Source organism: Ruditapes philippinarum, unplaced genomic scaffold (assembly GCF_026571515.1).
Source record: "Ruditapes philippinarum isolate M1 unplaced genomic scaffold, ASM2657151v2 ctg2424_1_1_1_1, whole genome shotgun sequence".
Classification (NCBI taxonomy): domain Eukaryota; kingdom Metazoa; phylum Mollusca; class Bivalvia; order Venerida; family Veneridae; genus Ruditapes; species Ruditapes philippinarum.
This window is the reverse complement of record NW_026861130.1, coordinates 242537-262303: the sequence shown is the minus strand read 5'-3', so window position 1 is coordinate 262303 and position 19767 is coordinate 242537. Positions and strand designations below refer to the sequence as shown.

General features: G+C 32.1%; 1 pseudogene; it reads right to left on the bottom strand.

The window, feature by feature from the left end:
- Positions 1–762: 762 nt before the first annotated feature.
- Positions 763–19584, bottom strand: LOC132714641 (E3 ubiquitin-protein ligase AMFR-like; annotated as a pseudogene).
- Between the last annotated feature and the right edge of the window lie 183 nt (positions 19585–19767).

Genomic DNA, 19767 nt, shown 5'->3' with positions numbered 1-19767 from the left:
ATAACAAGAATGAGTTGAAAAAATTAGTAAAAATGATCAAACTATCAAAAAAACTTGATGGATTCGCAAAATGTTAACGGACATAAAGCATTATAACATAAGCGTCTGGAAAAATCACAGAAATTATAACAATTCAATTATTACTTTTTAATTTTTGTTACTTTTTGTAATAAAATAGATTTTGTTCTGCAACCTGAAATTTAAAATAATATTTAAAGACAAGTCAAAGACAAACGTTGGTGTCCATTAAAGCAAAATGTTTTTTTCTTCAAAGTAAATTCTTATTACTTTTTCGAGATGAAATAATTTATCATGTTTTTAAATTTTTACTATTTTCTGTTGTACAGAGAAAGGCTTTAGTAGTTGCACCTTAAATTTACACACTAAGCCTGAATTCTTAATTAAACAAAAACAATTCTTAATTAAACAAAAACACAGGCAAATCAAGATATATATCACACTAAATACTTCATAAAAACAAGTCTTCTTTGAATATTATGAATACACAACAGGATATACAAAATAAATGTCTTCTTTATAATATAATGTATTAAGCTTAAATTCACAAGACTGCATCTACAATTTATATTTACACAATTGTACGTCTTGTGATTTAACTTTATACAACTATGTACAATATCATACATTTAAATTGCATTGATTCAACTTTGCATTGGAACATAATCATTTATACATTCTTCTATTGCACAGACCAACTCAACACTATATCGCTTTGTAACTGGTATAGATCAGGAACATAACACCAAACCTTTTTAGAAAACTCAGTAAATATTATTCAAAAAGCCATTTGCATTTAAAATTTGAGGCGTCACACCTTGATACATGTAATTCATACATCTTCATGCGATATTTATGACATTTGGCATAGTATTAAAATGATTCTAGAAAAACACAAACAAATAAACAATGGAACAAACATGTTATTTTCTCGGAACATTTTGTAAAATGAAAGAAACCAGATGCGACTGTAAAACTCAAATGCCATCAACACAATCATTACGAATTTGTGGTAAAAGTTTCTAAAGTTTTGAAAATCTTCAAATTCAAGGTCATATGTCAAGAGGTAAATATAATCTTGTTCCAAGGTGTATTATGCCAAAGAAATAAGGTGTTTTGTTAATGTCTGTAGACATACTGGCCAACAAAAATATATTTCCCAAAGATCTTTAGATTATTAATGGGGTATAAAAAGTATTCTGTCATAAATAGTATACAGAACAATAAATTAAATTAAAACACCTCTTATATTGAAAATAAAATTTTGATTAATTCAAGCCTTTGTATTGTTCATTCCATGAGGAATGCACAAAATAGTCAAACATTGTCTTTCGTTTATGAACATAAAATACAAATCAATACATCATTATGGTAAGATATTTGGGCTCCCTAAAGTAAATGAAATCATGATGATTCCTTTGTTAAGATAATTACATGAAAATAAATATTAGTACATAAAATTTTGAAAAAGAATTTTCAATTTCATATATGGCTGAATTTAAATCATAGCTTTAAAGAAAAAAAAAAATTGACTTTGAGCAGTAAAATTCTCTAACCTTGAATTAATACAACAGTTAAAACATGATATGGAAATGTATCAAAAATAAAACATAAACAAGAAACAAAAATATACTTTGCCTTATTACCATATAACACCCATTCTTTTGGTTTAAAAGGCACCATATTATAAGAAACAATTTACACTGTACATTATAATGCCATCATTTATCACCAGATCTCAAACTAGCCATTTTCCTTCTTATTTATCAGGATAATGTCCATCTTGTAAGACTTGCTCAGGTTCAAGTATCCGACATGCCCTGTTGTTGTCGCCGTGTGGCAGCCATATAAGCCAGTTCTCGTCTTTGTCGAACACTATCACTAGTAGAGTCAGTTAGTAAAGCACTTGTACTAGGCTGATTTATCACTGTATTTAAAGTGTTTGTTGATGTGTTAGAAGTAAGTGTCTGTTCAATAGAATCTGTAGAAATGCCTTCTTTTGCTAATAATCTCCTGCAATATATAATACATGTGCACTATTATGTCAATTAACAATAAATACTTAATATACATCTTTTCTCAAGGGAAATAATTTCCTTTTTCTCAATTTGAAAATATTAAAAAAAAAACAAGATTGCATTTGAGAAAAATGCTATGCCACCGCATTAATACAACACTAAATAGTAGTGTCGGAACAGATTTTCTTTGTTTCTATACAATTTTGAAGATTGTCATAATGCATAGATCCCTGACCTATCTAATTCTTATTATCAGATTAGTGGTTAAATCTGTTGTTTAAACTCAATAAAAGATCAGAGTAGGAATATATCAATGCACTTGAGTCTAGTGAATTTGGTGGTGAAGGTCATATTTCACACAGCCTAAATTTCATGACTACATCAAAGGACAACATAGTAAGACACTTTGTCAAAAATCTAGGTCAGCTGAAATCAAAGTTCACTTAACATCTTAATCTGTACACATGGTTCAAATTTCATAGCTGTACATCAAAGGACAAGAAAGAAGGTCACATCATCAAAATCTAGTTCACCTGATATCAAAGTTCAATTTTACAACTAAAACTGTGCACATGGTCAAAATTTCATTGCTGTACATCAAAGGACAAGAAAGTAGGTCACTGTCCCCTTGGGCAAGGCAAAATTTTGGACCCAAGGATTTAATTCAAAACAATCTTGATACAGGTCCACCAAACAACATTTCAAGTCAAATATCTAAGCTGTAGCTTTCTCCTATTCAGAAAAGATTTGTTTTATTTTCTGTTTTTACTATGTGAACATAATGAGAATCACTGCCCCTGGGCAGGGCCAATTTTAACACTAGGGGCATAATTAAAACAACTTTAGTAGAGAACCCATAGAATATATTATAGAGCAAACATCAAAGCTCTATGCCTTGTACCTTCAGACAAAAATATTTCTTCTTTTTTTTTACTATATGTACATAGTGAAAATCAATGACTCCTGGGGGTGGGGCCAATTTTGACCCCTGGGCTATAATGTGTACATTCTTGCTAGAGGTTCACTACATAATGTTTCATGCCAAATATCTTAACTCTAGCCTTTGTAAATTTAGAGAAGATGATTTTTTAAGTTTTTACTATATACACATAAGGAAAACCTATGGCCCATGGGGCGGGGCTAATTTTGACACAAGACGCAAAATTTGAACAACTTTGGTAGAGTACCTATAGATGATATCATTTAACAAATATTCAAGCTCTAAGCCTTGTACCTTAAGACAATAAGATTTTTTTACTTTTTACTATATGTAAATATTGAAAATCAATGACCCCGGGGCAGGGGCAATTTTGACCCCAGGGCTATAATTTGAACAATCTTGCTAGAAGTTCACTTCACAATGTTTCATGCAAAATATCTAACCTCTAGCATTTGCTAGAAGAAATTTTTTTACTATAAAGTTTTTACTATATACATATAAGGAAAACCAATGACCCCCGGGGCAGGGACGATTTTGACCCCGGGCTATAATTTGAACAATCTGAGTAGAGGTCTACCAGACAATGCCTTATGCAAAATATCTAAGCTCTAGGCCTTTTGGGTCTTTACAAGAAGGTATTTTAAGTTTTTACTATACCGGTATGTACATATAGTGAAAATCAATGACCCCCGGGGCGGGGCCGATTTTGACCCCAGGGCTATAATTTGAACAATCTTGGTAAGGGTCTATCAGACAATGCCTTATGCAAAATATCTAAGCTCTAGGCCTTTTGGGTCTTTACAAGAAGTTATTTTAAGTTTTTACTATATGTACATATAGTGAAAATCAATGACCCCCGGGGCGGGGCCGATTTTGACCCCAGGGTTATAATTTGAATAATCTTGGTAGAGGTCTACCAGAGAATGCCTTATACAAAATATCTAAGCTCTAGGCCTTTTGGGTCTTTACAAGAAGTTATTTTAAGTTTTTACTATATGTACATATAGTGAAAATCAATGACCCCCGGGGCGGGGCCGATTTTGACCCCAGGGTTATAAATTGAATAATCTTGGTAGAGGTCTACCAGACAATGCCTTATACAAAATATCTAAGCTCTAGGCCTTTTGGGTCTTTACAAGAAGTTATTTTAAGTTTTTACTATATGTACATATAGTGAAAATCAATGACCCCCGGGGCGGGGCCGATTTTGACCCCAGGGTTATAATTTGAACAATCTTGGTAGAGGTCTACCAGACAATGCCTTATGCAAAATATCTAAGCTCTAGGCCTTTTGGGTCTTTACAAGAAGATTTTTTAAATTTATTCTTATAATTCCTATTGGTTGCCATGGCAACCAGATTTCTGCATGGAATGAAATTCTTTGAACAACTTTGGAAGCCCTTCACCCAAGGATCAATCCTGCCAAGTTTGGTTGAAATTGGACAAGTGGTTTTTCACAAGAAGATTTTTTAAGTTCACTATATAATCTATATAACACACACACACACAAACAAACACACACACAGGTGAATCGCTATATGCCACCGCATCGCAGATGCTGCGGTGGCATAAAAATATTTTACTTTTTATTTAAATTCTTCACAAATTGAAGCTTACATATATTCTAATAAAATAAAAGTTAAAAATATATCAGATTATGAGATCTTTATTGTGCTAGAAGTAGCTGTCCGGCCTTACACTTCTGTCTATAATAAAATAGTGTATTGAAGCCAACTGCTAGGTTCTACAATTAATTATGGCTGAAATTCAACTTGTTTTGTACTTTATTAAAACAACAGTTAAAATGTGTCTCTTACAGCAACCTCTTTACATAAACAGTATCATTTCTTCCCAAAAATACCTCTCTAAAACCCGTTTCGTCCCAATTAAACCTCTCTAGAACAACCCACTTTTCCCAATTAAACCTCTCTAGAACAACCCACTTCTTCCCAATTAAAACTCTCTAAAACCCATTTAATCTCAATTAAACCTCTAGAACAACCCACTTCTTCCCAATTAAACCTCTCTAAAACCCGCTTCGTCCCAATTAAACCTCTCTAGAACAACCCACTTCGTCCCAATTAAACCTCTCTAAAACCCGCTTCGTCCCAATTAAACCTCTCTAGAACAACCCACTTCTTCCCAATTAAACCTCTCTAAAACCCACTTTGTCCCAATTAAACCTCTCTAGAACAACCTATTTCAGAAACATCCAGAATGTTTGCCTCCAAACGGGGCGTGCTTGCTTGGCAGAGGATGTGATGTATAATTAAAGGATTATACTATTCAAATCTTCTAAATTAAGTTGCCTTACCTTCTTGCCTGTTCTAACATGCTGTTTTTCCTATCCTCCAACATAGACTCTCTTTCATTTGCTGATTTAGAGAATCTCCCACTGAACTGTGCAAGACTGTCACTGAAATACAAATAAAATACCGTCAAATACCTAACATAATATAAACTTAAAAAGAATAACCTGTACAGGTGTAGTTGTAGGTGTAGGTAGCAAGGTATTTTTTTTGATACAGCATTGGCTGATTGTAGCCAACCTTGCTGGGGAAACCCTGGGCCAATTCCAGAATACAACCAAATTGTATACAATATTAGAATAGTAAGACAAACTGAAAGTTAGCTCAGAAAACAAACCTCAAATACAATCCTGACCTCACTTAAGTTTACAATTATACAACAAGAGCTGACAGTAGGACAGTTTGCTAGAATATTCTCATGGCTTGACAGTAAAACAAAAACCTGGTTTCTAAGATCAAAAAGGCCAAAAAGTAATAACCTTTATTTATGTTCACAAATAAGTGTGCAAAGCTTCAATTCATTCCCTTAAGTAAACTTTGGATACATGTAACTTGCACGCAAAAACTTAACCAAAGTGTGACTTTAATGCCAAGGTGAGTACAATAGTTCTTCTTATTGTTCAAAAAGTCGAGCTAAAAAATGTTGAAAACACAATGGTTTGTTAAAAACTTATTTATATTAGTAAAACTCACATGATAATTGCATACATTCTGCTTCTGAAAGTGCATTATTATCTCTATTTTCTTAGGATTTAGATATCAATTTTCAATGCATTGTTGTACAATAATGCATGAATCGAGTTCAAATGCATAGAAAGAAAGTCAAGAAGGTAGATAGGTCTGAGTGACTAATTACCAAACATTTGAACGATAAAACATGCTTTAATTTACTATAATGCAAGAAAAATTTATATCTGTTTCCATTCTAACATGCTAATATAAACAAGAGGGCCATGATGGCCCTGAAGTCGCTCACCTGTATATAGGCCCCCGGAGCGGGGCCAGTTTAAACCCCAGGGCTTTTATTTGAACAAACTTGGTAGACACCCATTAGAAAATGTTTCATGCTAAACATCTAAGGTCTAGCTGGTCAAGTTTTTTCTTTACACATATAGTTAAAAACAATGACACACCTGGGGCAGGGCCAGTTTTGACCCAAGGGCTTTTATTTGAACAATCTTTGTAGACACTTTCTAGAGCTGTCATCGATATCGACAATATCGTTGTATCGTTGATATTTTTTTGTCGATCAATAATCGATACACATTTTAAAAAATCGATACTTTTGACTTATATATTAAATGTCTAGAAATTATACAATTCACCCAAAATATATGCAGAAACAGTTATTTATATCTAATGTTATGCTTTTGTTATATAGTGGAATTATTTCATAGCAATGGTGACAAAAATATTGTCTGGAAAAAATCAAGCAGTGGACAAGACACTGTACAGAACATGTTTTTGACTGAAATCATTGAAACAGGTATGAAAGTGAATGACAGACAAGTGAGTATAGGATATTATCGATATATCGGTGTATCGTTGATTTTAGTCACTTGATATCGATATATCGTTGATATGCTTTGCACTGAATCAATGACAGCTCTAACACTTACTAGAAAATGTTTCATGCTTAATATCTAAACTCTAGCTATTCGGGTTTTTTCAAAGAAGATTTTTAAGTTTTTGCTATACACATATAAGGAAAATCAATGTCACCAGGGCTGGGCCAATTTTGACCCCAGGGGTTTTATTTGAACAAACTTTGTAGACACTGACTAGAAGATGCTTTGTGCTTAATATCTAAACTCTAACTATTTGAGCTTTTTCAAAGAAGATTTTTTAAGTTTTTGTTATACACATATAAGGAAAATGAATGACCCCCTGCGCAGGGCCAATTTTGACCCAAGGGCTTTAAAGACAACAAAAGTGGTAGACACTCACTATAAGATGTTTCAAGCTTAGTATCTAAACTCTAGCTATTTGTTTTTTTTCAAAGAGGTCTTTTAAGTTTTTGCTATACACATATAAGAAAAATCAATGACCCCGGGGCTGGGCCAATTTTGACCCCAGGGCTCTTATTTGAACAAACTTGGTAGAAATCCATTAGAACATGTTTCATGCTAAATATCTTAGCTCTAGCTCTTTGGGTTCTTTAAAAGAAGATTTTTAAGTTTTTACTATATGCATATAGGGAAAATCAATGACCCCCTGGGGCGGGGCCAATTTTTACCACAGGGCTTTTATTTGAACAAACTTGGTAGACACCCATTAGAGGATGTTTCATGCTAAATATCTTAGCTATAGGTCTTTGGGTTCTTTTAAAGAAGATTTTATAAGGTTTAACTATATGCATATAGGGAAAATCAATGACCCCCCTGGGGCGGGGCCAATTTTGACCCCAGGGCTTTTATTTGAACAAACTTGGTAGACACTCACTAGAAGATGTTTCATGCTAAATATCTGAGCTCTAGCTCTTTGGGTTTTTTAGAAGAAGATATTTAAAGTTTTTTCTTTTGGTTGCCATGGCAACCAGAGTTTTGCATGGAATTAAATTCTTTGAACAATTTTTAAAGGTGACCACCACAGGAACATTCATGTGAAGTTTGGATGAAATTGGCTTAGTGGTTTATGAGGAGATGTCATTTAAAGTAAAAGTTTACGGACGGACGGACGGACGACGGACGAAAAGCGATCACAAAAGCTCACCCTGTCACTTTGTGACAGGTGAGCTAAAAAGAGAATTGATAAAAATTTGTTGAACTACATTGAGCATTGAAGTAATTTTCCTGACATCATTTGGTTTATTAACGTCATATGACATGTAAGCATTCTTTTTTATGCTGTGCACATATCATGTAATAATGCAATTGTTTGAGAGGGGAATACAGATGTGAAGCGTGTTAGAATATTGTATATAAATTATAATTGAGCCACATCACGACAAAACAAACATAGTGGGTTTGCGACCAGCATTGATCCAGACCTGCTGTTCACATGCTGTTTGCTATCGGTTTCTCTACTTGTAAAAGAGTTGGTAAGCAAACAGCATGGATCCTGATCAGACTGCGCGGAGGCGCAGGCTGGTCTGGATCCATGCTGGTCGCAAACGCACTATGTTGGTTTTTGTCGTGACACGGCTCATATTCATACCTTCTATCAGCTGTATCTGTTGAATTATTGTCCCCTGTTTCATTTGGTATAGATAAATATTCTGGAAAATCGGCTGAAAAATCTGAGCTGTCCGGCCTAGTTGACCCAATCTAAAATATCACCATAATAACAAAATAACATATAGTAACTAACTTATCAACTGATAAGACACACTGACAAAAATGCTCGCACAAAGGATATCTTTACAATAACTTTGTCAGTGAGAGGTGATAATTAGAAACAGTTTTAAAAGAAAATGTTGTTTTATAATTCATGACTATTTCTTTATTTCTACTTCAGACTTGCTTTTGTAAATGTTTTACTTTCTTTGAAGAAAAGAAATAAAAGGGTAGGTTTACATGTAATTAGTGTGTCTCAAAATGATTACAGATGTGTTAACCATACAAAAATTCTGAAAAGGCACATGAATGAATAAATTGACCATTAAAGTTAATTAATTACGATCAGATTTGACTAAGTCATATAATATAGTGAACATTATTACCTGGTAATTTTCTGAATCATCTGAGTGCGAATCATCATCCTCCAGTGCTCGTGAAATCATGCTCCCAGGCTGAAAATTATATTAACATTATATTGAAATATCATGTCAAAATTTTACACTAGAAAATTATTGTTAAACATAAATTTATTTACAAATCTATGGGAAAGTACAAGCATAAGTTTATAACATGGACATTTTTTGACACCTGACCATAATTGACTTAATACCACATTCTGATTGCAAAGAGAAGTTCTAGAGATGAAAAAAAAAATGTCTAACCAATTTTTATTAAAATATATCATAAATAAGTTCAATTTAATAATTCAAATATCCAGACAAATTCAGAACAAAAGGTTCGTACTTACAGGTGGCGCCTGTAATCTACCCTCTAGGATATTTTCTATTGTGAAATCAACAGATCGTGTTATGCGTAAATCATCCATCACTACATTCAGTGGCATATGTGGAAACACCTGCAACACTTGACGGGCCTGAAATTTTATAATAAATAATTTCTTTCTAATCTTGAATGATTTCAAAGAGTTGCATAACTTTTCAGTTTTTGTACTGAAAGGACACTTAACATGATCTAATTATGTAGTAATCTTGCACTATTTAATTAATGTTTCTTCTAATTTGCAGTTACAAAGTGCTGATGTTGTGAGACACACAATTAATTTGATAGAATTTTATAAAACCAAAATTGTTGACCTATTTTTCATAATCTCTAATGAAAGTTGATCTCACCTCACTCACCAATTATCAATTTGGTCTTAAGTTTCCTTCAACAGCAGCAAGATTTTTATACATAAGTTAAATTATCATTGCTATAAGAAACCAAAAACGAAACGACAAACAAACAGCGTCAAAGCTATTATATTACCATATTATCAAGTTGTGAAGACTGTGCTGGTGTAGGTCTGTTATTAGCTAACATATTGGTATGTGTGACTTCCACCGAAAAACTTGGCAGCCAACTGACATACCGAGAACCTGAAAAAAAACAACAACTTGAATTAATATAATTCTATAACATGTTATAACTCGTATTTCTTTTTTATTAAAAAAGGAAGCTTTTAGACAAGATTGTTTGAGTAACATAGTCCCACAATATCTGTACCTAGATCAACAAGCAAGAGCGAATTTCATTATACATAGCCCCTAACAATACAATGTTAGGAGAGAGCCCCAGCATTGATACTTTTCATAGATCTTTCAGTTTCCTTTTTTTTGAATGTTTTCTTTTTATTTCTGTTCAGTTTTACAATGTAATTTGATGGTCAGGTTTTGATAGCAACTTCAAAGCTTCACTTGTAGTGGAAAACCAATCTTGTTTCAGGCACAAGTTTCTGAATGGGTAGCATTTCTTGTAATCTCCCCTACCCACTCCCAGAAAAAAACTTCAACATTTATGACAAAATTCTATACCAAAACAGGTCATGTTTTTTTGTAATTTGTTTGTTTGGGTTTTACGTCACACCAACACAGTATAAGTCATATGGCGACTTTCCAGCTTTATTGGTGGAGGAAGACCTAAGGTGCCCTTCCATACAATATTTCAGACACAAACAGGCATTTGAGTAGAACCACCAACGTAAGCTAGTTTTATTGACTAGAGGACTTTTTGTGAAAAACAAAAATCGACAAAACTTACCATCAAAATGAAAGAAGTGGTTGGTCATCATATTGCCAGGAGTGTTTGCTGGAGGTATATTGGCATTTAGGACTGGCCTATCTGGTATGTTACCATTGGGATCAACACCTGTCGGACGTTCATTTAGTGAGAGACGGCAGGTCGGACATGATGTGTCCTGCTCTAACCATGATCGTAAACATGAGCTGTTATAAAACAAAATAACATTTGTTTAAAACAGTATTGAATTATAACATTTAGTTGGAAAAGAAATATTCCAGACATTTTTTTTTTTAATTGGAACAGAATTATCTGAAGTACGTTTTGATTTAATAATGTAATTTTGGGATTACAGACTTTAATTTGTTATTTCATAACATTTACAATGAATTCAACAAAAGCTGTCCGTAAAATAGCACACTTGACTATTCTAAGAGCTTGACAGCAAATTTAGAGCCTGGATAATGTAGGAATTAACATAAAATGATATTTCATTTGAATCAAATCCATCATGTGATCAACCAAGTATTTTTTTTTTTAATTTCTCAAAGGGAATTATTTTATTCAAAATCCCGACATGGGTCTTGGAAAATGACCTTTAATTATATTTCTACAAACATGAATTATGTTCCAAGTCAATACCATCATTTGTTTTGAAAACTGATACCGGGTATAGCATACAAAACTTCTTTCACCTGTGCACTCACTATATGACCTTAGATTGGCTTATAGTCACTTCTAAAAGGTGTAAACTCAAATTTTACTGCTTCCTTATGTACAATATTTGCAGTTTTATCAAAATGGATTTATAAGAAGCTTGCAACTTTTCTTCTGATGTTGGCATTTGTTTTGGGCTGGGAAACACAGACTTTATAGCAGTATTAATTCTACTTCATTCTTATAAATAATTCACATCAATTATGAAATATAATTATATACTGACTTATGGAAAAGATGACCACAAGGAAGTTTTCTTGCAGTTTCCATTTTCTCCCAGCACACTGCGCAGTCATCATCATTGTTGTTCAGTTCCTCAACTGTTGCCATGCTAAACCTTAAAGTGAATCATAGTTAAAATCATTGTTGTTTATTGGTATTAATAATAATTATGTATATGAAAAACAAGCAAAATACTGCAAAGCCTATTGTTGTTCTAATCAATTGACTGGCAATAATGTCATGATCATAAAACATGTGTCAATAAAAGTAAGATATTATAACCAAGTTCTCACCAATCCTGTTAACTATACCTACTCTTTAAAATTGATAGCAAATGTTCAATTTCTTCTTTTTTTTTAAAGTTTATGTCTATTTCTTTTTGCTGCTTTATTTTTGAATCTGTCTTAATCTTTGTTATTGCTCATGCTTATAGTGTTGAAACATGTTTTTTGTTTCAATATCTTATAATGCTTCAGGGAAGGACAGTTGTTAATATTGCCATAACTTTCTGTCCAACCCTTTTGCCCTTTGTTAAAATTGTTGTTATGTGAAAATAATGTTCTTAATTTTTACTCAAAGAGCAAAAACATATTAAACTAACTATACCTACTAACAAGAAGTAGAATCAAAGTTTAGTACTACTTCAAAGTTTTCTTCTATTACAATAGCATAGAATTATTCTGCTTTCACACACAACATTTCTATATTTTCCTTTGATCATGTTTACATACCTTTCCTAAAGGAATTAGCTGAAATTCAGCTACATTTGACATTAATTTTGTATGTCCCTATTTTCCTAAATACTTACAATGAATAATGTTAACAAATTTTCTTATGAAAGTAATCACCATAAAATAAAATTTTATTTACCGCTCTTCCATGTTTTTAATGACCCTTCTGTAATTCTTATGACGTTTAATTCTTCTCTTGACTTCATAAAACAGATATCTTAGCTGCATACAGATCACTAAACTGGCCATGCTGAGGAAGATATTACCCCATAACTGAAACATAAAATATTGTTTTATGTTTTATCCATACTGATAACAAAACAGGGAAGCCATTGTCATAAGTATATAGCCACAGACCAGCATGCAAATTTGTGTAGACCCGGCTCTACACTATTGGTAGCTCAATTCTGGTATTTTGCTATTGAAATTCAAATGGACTTTGCCGAACTATGTCCCTCAGATTCAATGCAGGGAAAATCTGTTGCATAGATTTAGCAGATTAGCAGATATAGGGTTAAATTGCTACATATAGCTAGCCAGCGGTAATGGTTAGTCTATGCTACCAGCTTACCAGTATTAAACCAGACCAGCCTTCAAAACCAAAGTCCGGGACTGGATTCAAACCCACAGCTTTGAGTGATAAGTTATTTGAAGTCAGCTATCTTAACCTCTTGGCCATGTCAGAATTTTCAAAAGTGATTTAAGGAATGCTATGACTCCTTCAACACAAAAAGGTACTGCATATCTGTCAAACCTTTTTCATAGTAAATTTGACTTTTTCGTTGCTCTGGGGGAAATTGAAGTAACTGAATTTATTCTCTGTTTGATTTACCTTTAACAGTTCTGAGTTATTAAATAATATGCACTTTCTTTCTCAAGATCAAATTATGACAATTTTACAGACATAGTTAAAGACACTGTGCTTGTACTCACAACATTTTTTTTATTATATAAAAATTATAAAAACAAACAAATAAAAAATAAATACCAGCATGTGAAGATGGTGCCCAAAGTCAATGGAGAGAGCAGCAAGTTCAAAGATGAGCTCTGTGTAATAAACATAAGTGGCTCTATTCTCCCATACACCTTCCAAGTTCATATCTATGAGGTGAAGACAATACCTACAAAGATTCGAGAAAATGTAACTCATTTAAAAAAATTGAACTTTTCATAAAACTGTTAACAAGTTTCACTACTGCTATGCATATACAATCTTATTTGTAAATGCAACTTTATAACAAGGGTTTGAAAGGATTTTTTAATTTTGTTATATTATTTTTTTATTATGAAACAAACAAACAAATTTTGGTTTTTGGGTGTTTGGAAAATTAGTTTTTGTCCATTTGGATTGCAGTATTTTAAATGAATCATAGCATACTGTATCTACTTTGCTAAATTGGCTACTAATTAGTCCTAGTAAATTAACTGTTTATAAAATAATTTCAAAACACAAAATTGCCAAATGTACATTAGTAAGCATTTACCAAATTAAATTAGTTGAATGACTACAATTTAATGCTGTAAATGCTTACTAAAAAGCACTAACCTATACTTAGTAGCTTCTGATGAGCTCTATATAACTTAATACTGTCTCAATAGAACTAAAGACTTGACATTCGTTTTATTTTATATCTCACTTAAAAAGCAGAATAAAAGAAAAAATTTTTTGCCCAAATTTTTTTATGCTTTCATAAAAAAAAAACTCGGGGTTTGCATGAAAAAAAAAATGTGTTTTTAAAAGGGAATTTTCCCTTATAAAACATCTAGAACCCCAAATTTTCCTTGGCAACAACATAAAAGGGTTTTTTGATAGCAAAAACATACATTGGGAAAAGAAAAAAATAACCCCTTTATAAAATATGGCCCCCTGTGCCTTAAAAATTTAAAAACATTTACTTTTCAGTGGAAGAATAATTATATTATAACATTATTCGCGTCATAAAGTACTTTTAAGGATAATTTCTTATGTAGATGGGGCAGTTTTAAAAACCTTTTTCAATTTTAAAATTTTTGATTTCCCAAAAGGAAAAATTTTTGGGGTTTACTTTTGGGGTGTGTAAAATTTTGATGTAATGTAACAACGTTTTCAGCTAGAGAAGAAAAGAAGTTACGAAGAAAAGTGAAAAATTACCAAAAGAAGGAAAGTGTCCCATAGTATACTAAAGAGAATATTGCCTGAAAAGTATTTTAAAAATCCTGTTTACTTCTATTTTTCACCCAGGCTGAGCACAAAGCATCAAGAACCTATTATCTGCTCTCTTGAATTTAATCACTGTTCCTTATATCATCACCCTTAATGATATTGATTTATTATTTCATGTTACTGTTTTTTGCAACTAAAACAAATATGTCAAGATTATCACCTCTGCAGCCATGAATGCAAAAATAGTGAGGCCCATTTGAAGTCCTACGATGGCACACACTGCTAGTAATCCACAACATGATATCACTATCACACACAGTAGTGACAGTAACTTTATGTGGATAAAACGTGGAGTAGTTGGAGAAAATGATACCTGAAATACAGCAATGCATAACATCAATAGTGCATTTTAGTTATATAATACTGATTATTTTTGATTAACCAATTATTACTCTTTTATTAACCCAATGAAATTTTCAGAATGCACACAAACATACACCATTTGAGACGCTTGTTTCAATGTAGCTCTGAAAAGAAAGTTTGTGGGTGTATGACCATTTTCAAAACAAATATTAATATAGTGGCCCACTGTACAAACTTAACAATACATTTGTAAAAATGAATCAGAACAATAGGTTACATTGTAATGTTATTGGTTTTGAAAATATCAAAACAACACCAAATATAAGATTTGGTATAATTGTTGCTTTTTTTAACCAAATACATACCCATCACTATAGAGATGATGTAGAAAACGATAATAGAAACAATTAAATTTACTAAGCAATTAAAACAGATAACTTACATATTCAAATCTATCCTTGGCCAACTGTTTAAAAGATGGAAGAAACCAAGCACTGTGAACCAAGCTACCCATAATACTACCTCCTCCATTGTCTGTACATTCATTACACCAAACACAAATATAAACTTGTAGAACAAAAAGTTCCAGAATTTATCTTTCAAGTGCTGCAATATAAATAAAATTAAAACTTACTTAGTTGATGTGTTTTTTTTAACTATTATTAAGTTTGAGAAGTACATTGTACTCAGGAATATACAGTTTTTAATAAACAATTATTGCTATTACTGTATCAATTAATATACATGTATATAATAATTTATATAATACATACTTAAATGGTATGTCCTTGTAAGATACCTGGATATACTTCTATAACAGAAGCTTCATATAGAATATTTGACTCTGATAAGTCTACTTTAATTAGCTCATATTAAATGGATATGCCAGGAATATTCATCATTTCAAATGTAGAATAAAATTGTTTACATCAGCATTCTTATATTCTAACAATACTAAAAGAAATTATGTTTAAACTTGTATAGTTAGACTCATTCTAGCTTATTCAAAACATGTACTATGAACCATCACTACTTTCTTCTTGAAACAGAGCCACAATACTGACATGGCCATCCCCATCCTTAATTTGTTTGCTTGCTGCAAAAACTGCATTGTACATGTTGTGTACATGTATGTGTTACAGGTCAGAATAAAACTCATTTTTTTTTTTAAAATTAATGCTTGATGTCATCTTTTTATATTTTCATTCTAAATATACAGTTCTGGACTTTTAGAAATAATTGGTCAGTGAACTTAACAGCCAAGGACCAACACCTGGTAAAGTTAAAGCATACCAATTATCTATAGATTAAACAAATTAAAGAAAGATTTGACATGAACATTAATTTAAACTGTGTAGAGTAAAACATACATCTCCAGCAAAGAAAACTTAAATAAGTACCTGTTGTTCACTGACACGAAGTTCGCCAAACACAACTTTCTGAACTAACTTTCCAAGAAGAATCAGACAGCAATATGCGGTGTTCACCAACGTCTGCAAAAGATATCAGTCTCTTGTACAATGATATTTTAGTCTGTTAATATATTGCATTTTTACAACAGACAATATAAAGTACATGTAATTGAAAGAACAATTAATTTCAATCATGATGTATTATAAATACAATGTACATGTAACATGTAAGTTGTTACTGCAGGGTCGGGTGGAAATTTTAATTAATAGGTGATTAAATTAATATCTGCCAAAGAATGGGATTTTAACATTGCCAATTTACCATTGCTGGAAAGATACCCGAATATGAACGAGAATGAGGAACATGAACCTTATAATTCATGCAGTGTATAAAATAGATCGCAAAAGTATAGATTAAAAAATAGATATTTCAAACTATAACTTTCATTTATGATGGTTAATATTTGCTGGGTAAAATTTGACATAAGATTCATTGTGTATAATTTTAAGCCACCATGGCCAAAATACTGTATATGAATACAAAAGTTTTTTCTTTTATTTCTAACCTTATATGTAAATAAACTGAGCTATATTGTTAATATTTCGGTTAGTAATAAAAGCCTGAAAAGAAACCTTGTTTTAACATAGATGATAGATCTATGACAGTTTAAATTTGCTGTAGTTACTGTGACTTGCTATACTGTAAAGATTTAATTCATATTCTTGAACAAGAACAAAGATAATGAATATGAATATTAAATGGATATGAATGAACTTTGTCATAAGTTTCGTAATAAAGACTATTATTACATGTATTTACTTGCATCATGTCACTGAATGAAATTCAATCAATTTATTGAATTGGTTGCAAGTTATTGTGACCAGAAAGATACCAGAATTCACAAGAATACCCAAATTATATGAACATTATTTTGATCATGTATACATGTATATAAAAAACAAAACACTTATAAAATACTATTATTTATACTTAATTTTTTAATATACAAAATTAATATTCACTGATGTTTACAGTGGTTTTTTTCATTATATAACTGATATCATACGGGAAAACAGCACCGTTCCCAATAGAAAATAGACAACAAGTTTCCCAATTCATGACTGATAAATTCCCAAAATAACACTGAAAATTTCCTCAAAACATAACATATTATTTATGTACAATTGTTATGATTATCTTTCTTTATTCAAACTCAAGAAGCATAAAGTTAATAATACATGGTTTTAAAGTAATTTTTATGCATAATTTTCATGTCTCCCTGGATAAAAAAAATTCCCAAAGAATATTTTGCATCTTATGTAAAATTCCCAATTTGAGTCAAACCGATGATTTTTTTTCCTAATCTGTCCGGCACCGGCACCACTCCCAAAGTAGGGGAAAAAACACTGATTTTAGTTCTGGCTTCCAAAACTTTATAAGCCGCTATCTAACATTTTTGTTTTTCATCTGATGCGGCATTAAAGTTTTGGATTAGACCCGTTACGAAACCTAACCAGAATAACATAAGATGATATATATTTGTGTTTTTCACTTGCAAATACTCTTGACCCAATCAATTCTTGTGCATTTTACGATAAAACAATCATTTTAATATCGTTCTATACCAATTAAAAGTATCAAAATATTAATATCGTCATTAAAAGATTGCCTATTTAACTGTAAATATCAATTTACGCCGACTACTGTCGGCCATTGACATTCAGGTGCCACGCGAGAAATGTATGACGTCATTCGCGGAACAGATTTGAATAGAGTCGTGTACTATATTTTAGAACTTTTTGTTGACATGATTTCGATATTTTTTATTCAAGATAATGTTTTTATTTATTTTCATTAATTTTTTAGTACCTTAAATACGATTTTATTGAATAAAAAGTCAGTAAATCATCTTTTTTCAATATCTTTAAAAAAAAGTAATTTATAAAATATTGGAGGCACATGTGTTCATAAAGGTCAATCTCGTAATCACGTGATCAAACATTTTGGCAATATGGCGGCCAAGTGCCGAAAATTTTACCTGTCGGAAACTATTTGGTAGTTTTGTTTGTAATAAGATTTTTATTTATCCATCCTTGGCTTATCAAACAGATTATATATATAGTTTTATCAAGGTATGCTTCACTTTACTTCATGGCATGTTTGATGAATAAATACGAGCGTGTCAGATTCCTGGCACGATTATTGGTGGACTTTCCCTACGGGGTTATCTTCAGCGTTCACGTCATTGTCATAGTATATAAACGGGTACGCTGAAGACCTTAAGCTACACTGGTTTATGTTAATTCTTGTGTAAATATTGACCCTACGCCAAAATTTTATGAAAATAATATTACGGTATTCTCTTCATATTTTCGAATTTATTCGGTATTTAGTTCATACCCATTATACGGGATATACATATGTGTGATATTTGAGCAATATGCTTTTCTCTCGTCGATTCGTGACTCTTATTTTGGAAAAAATTGAAACTTGCACAACAAATATCAGACATACAATACAGTTCAATTAGTGCATTTTGTTAAATAAATTCATTAATCTAAAAGTTCACAAATTTAAATTACTTCTAAAAAAACCGCTCAAAGATTAGAGCAACTGAACATTGTCAACCATGGACTGTCTTGCTCAGGCTGGACGCTTACCCATCGAATTTCGTTGAAATTTCCGATTCACCCTGTGACGTCATCAAAATATAGGTGGCTTCACACCACTAAATGTTGGGCAGGTTATTTTCCAGCCGATCTGATTCAATAGGTATGTTTCAAAAGTTTAAGATAAATTCTTACAGCATAATGAATATTTTTTTGGCTTAGTGTAAGTGTGTTTGATTCAATTAAAAATTAATAATCGAATATTTTTAAGTTAATTAGGTCGCCAGCTGATTGGTAGGGATAAGGGTCATTTACACCTGTTCAATTACGCATTTTGATTGGATATTTGAATTGTCAAAATCGCATTTCTAAAAACTTGCTAATAGGTTTTCTGGAGGTGTATGCAGACAGTATTCATACCAGACAATCATTTAGGTCACGAATCGATGAGAAGGCACGAATCGATGAGAATAAGGCATAGTTGTATTGTGGCAAGGCTTTTGACTATCTTACTGATTATTGGACTGGCACAAGGGCAAATACTCACCCATACACACCAAGCCTCTGCTGTAAGGACATTATACCATATTCCAGATGAGATGATTCATATGGAAGGGATACATTCATGTACTTGTGGTTGTCATTCTCATCATTTGGATTTTCAGTAATCTGAAGTCCATCGGTTTGGGCCGTCTGAACAACCTGGTGGGCGTAAAAAAACAGCACATGCTAAACAGAATCACGCTAAATCCTGTATATGCTCTGAGGCTCGGCAAAGGTATTCGTTTCTAATAAAATGACAGGCATTGTTTTAACCGGTCCTACTAAACACTGCTAAGGACTGCTAAGGACCGCTAAGGACTGCTAAGGACTGCTAAGGAGCCACAAAGGACTACTAAAGAGGCACAAAGGACCTTCAAATACCTCCTAGGCCATTCTTATATTACATGATATTATTTTTAGTGAAAAAAAATTGTTATAATTTTTAAG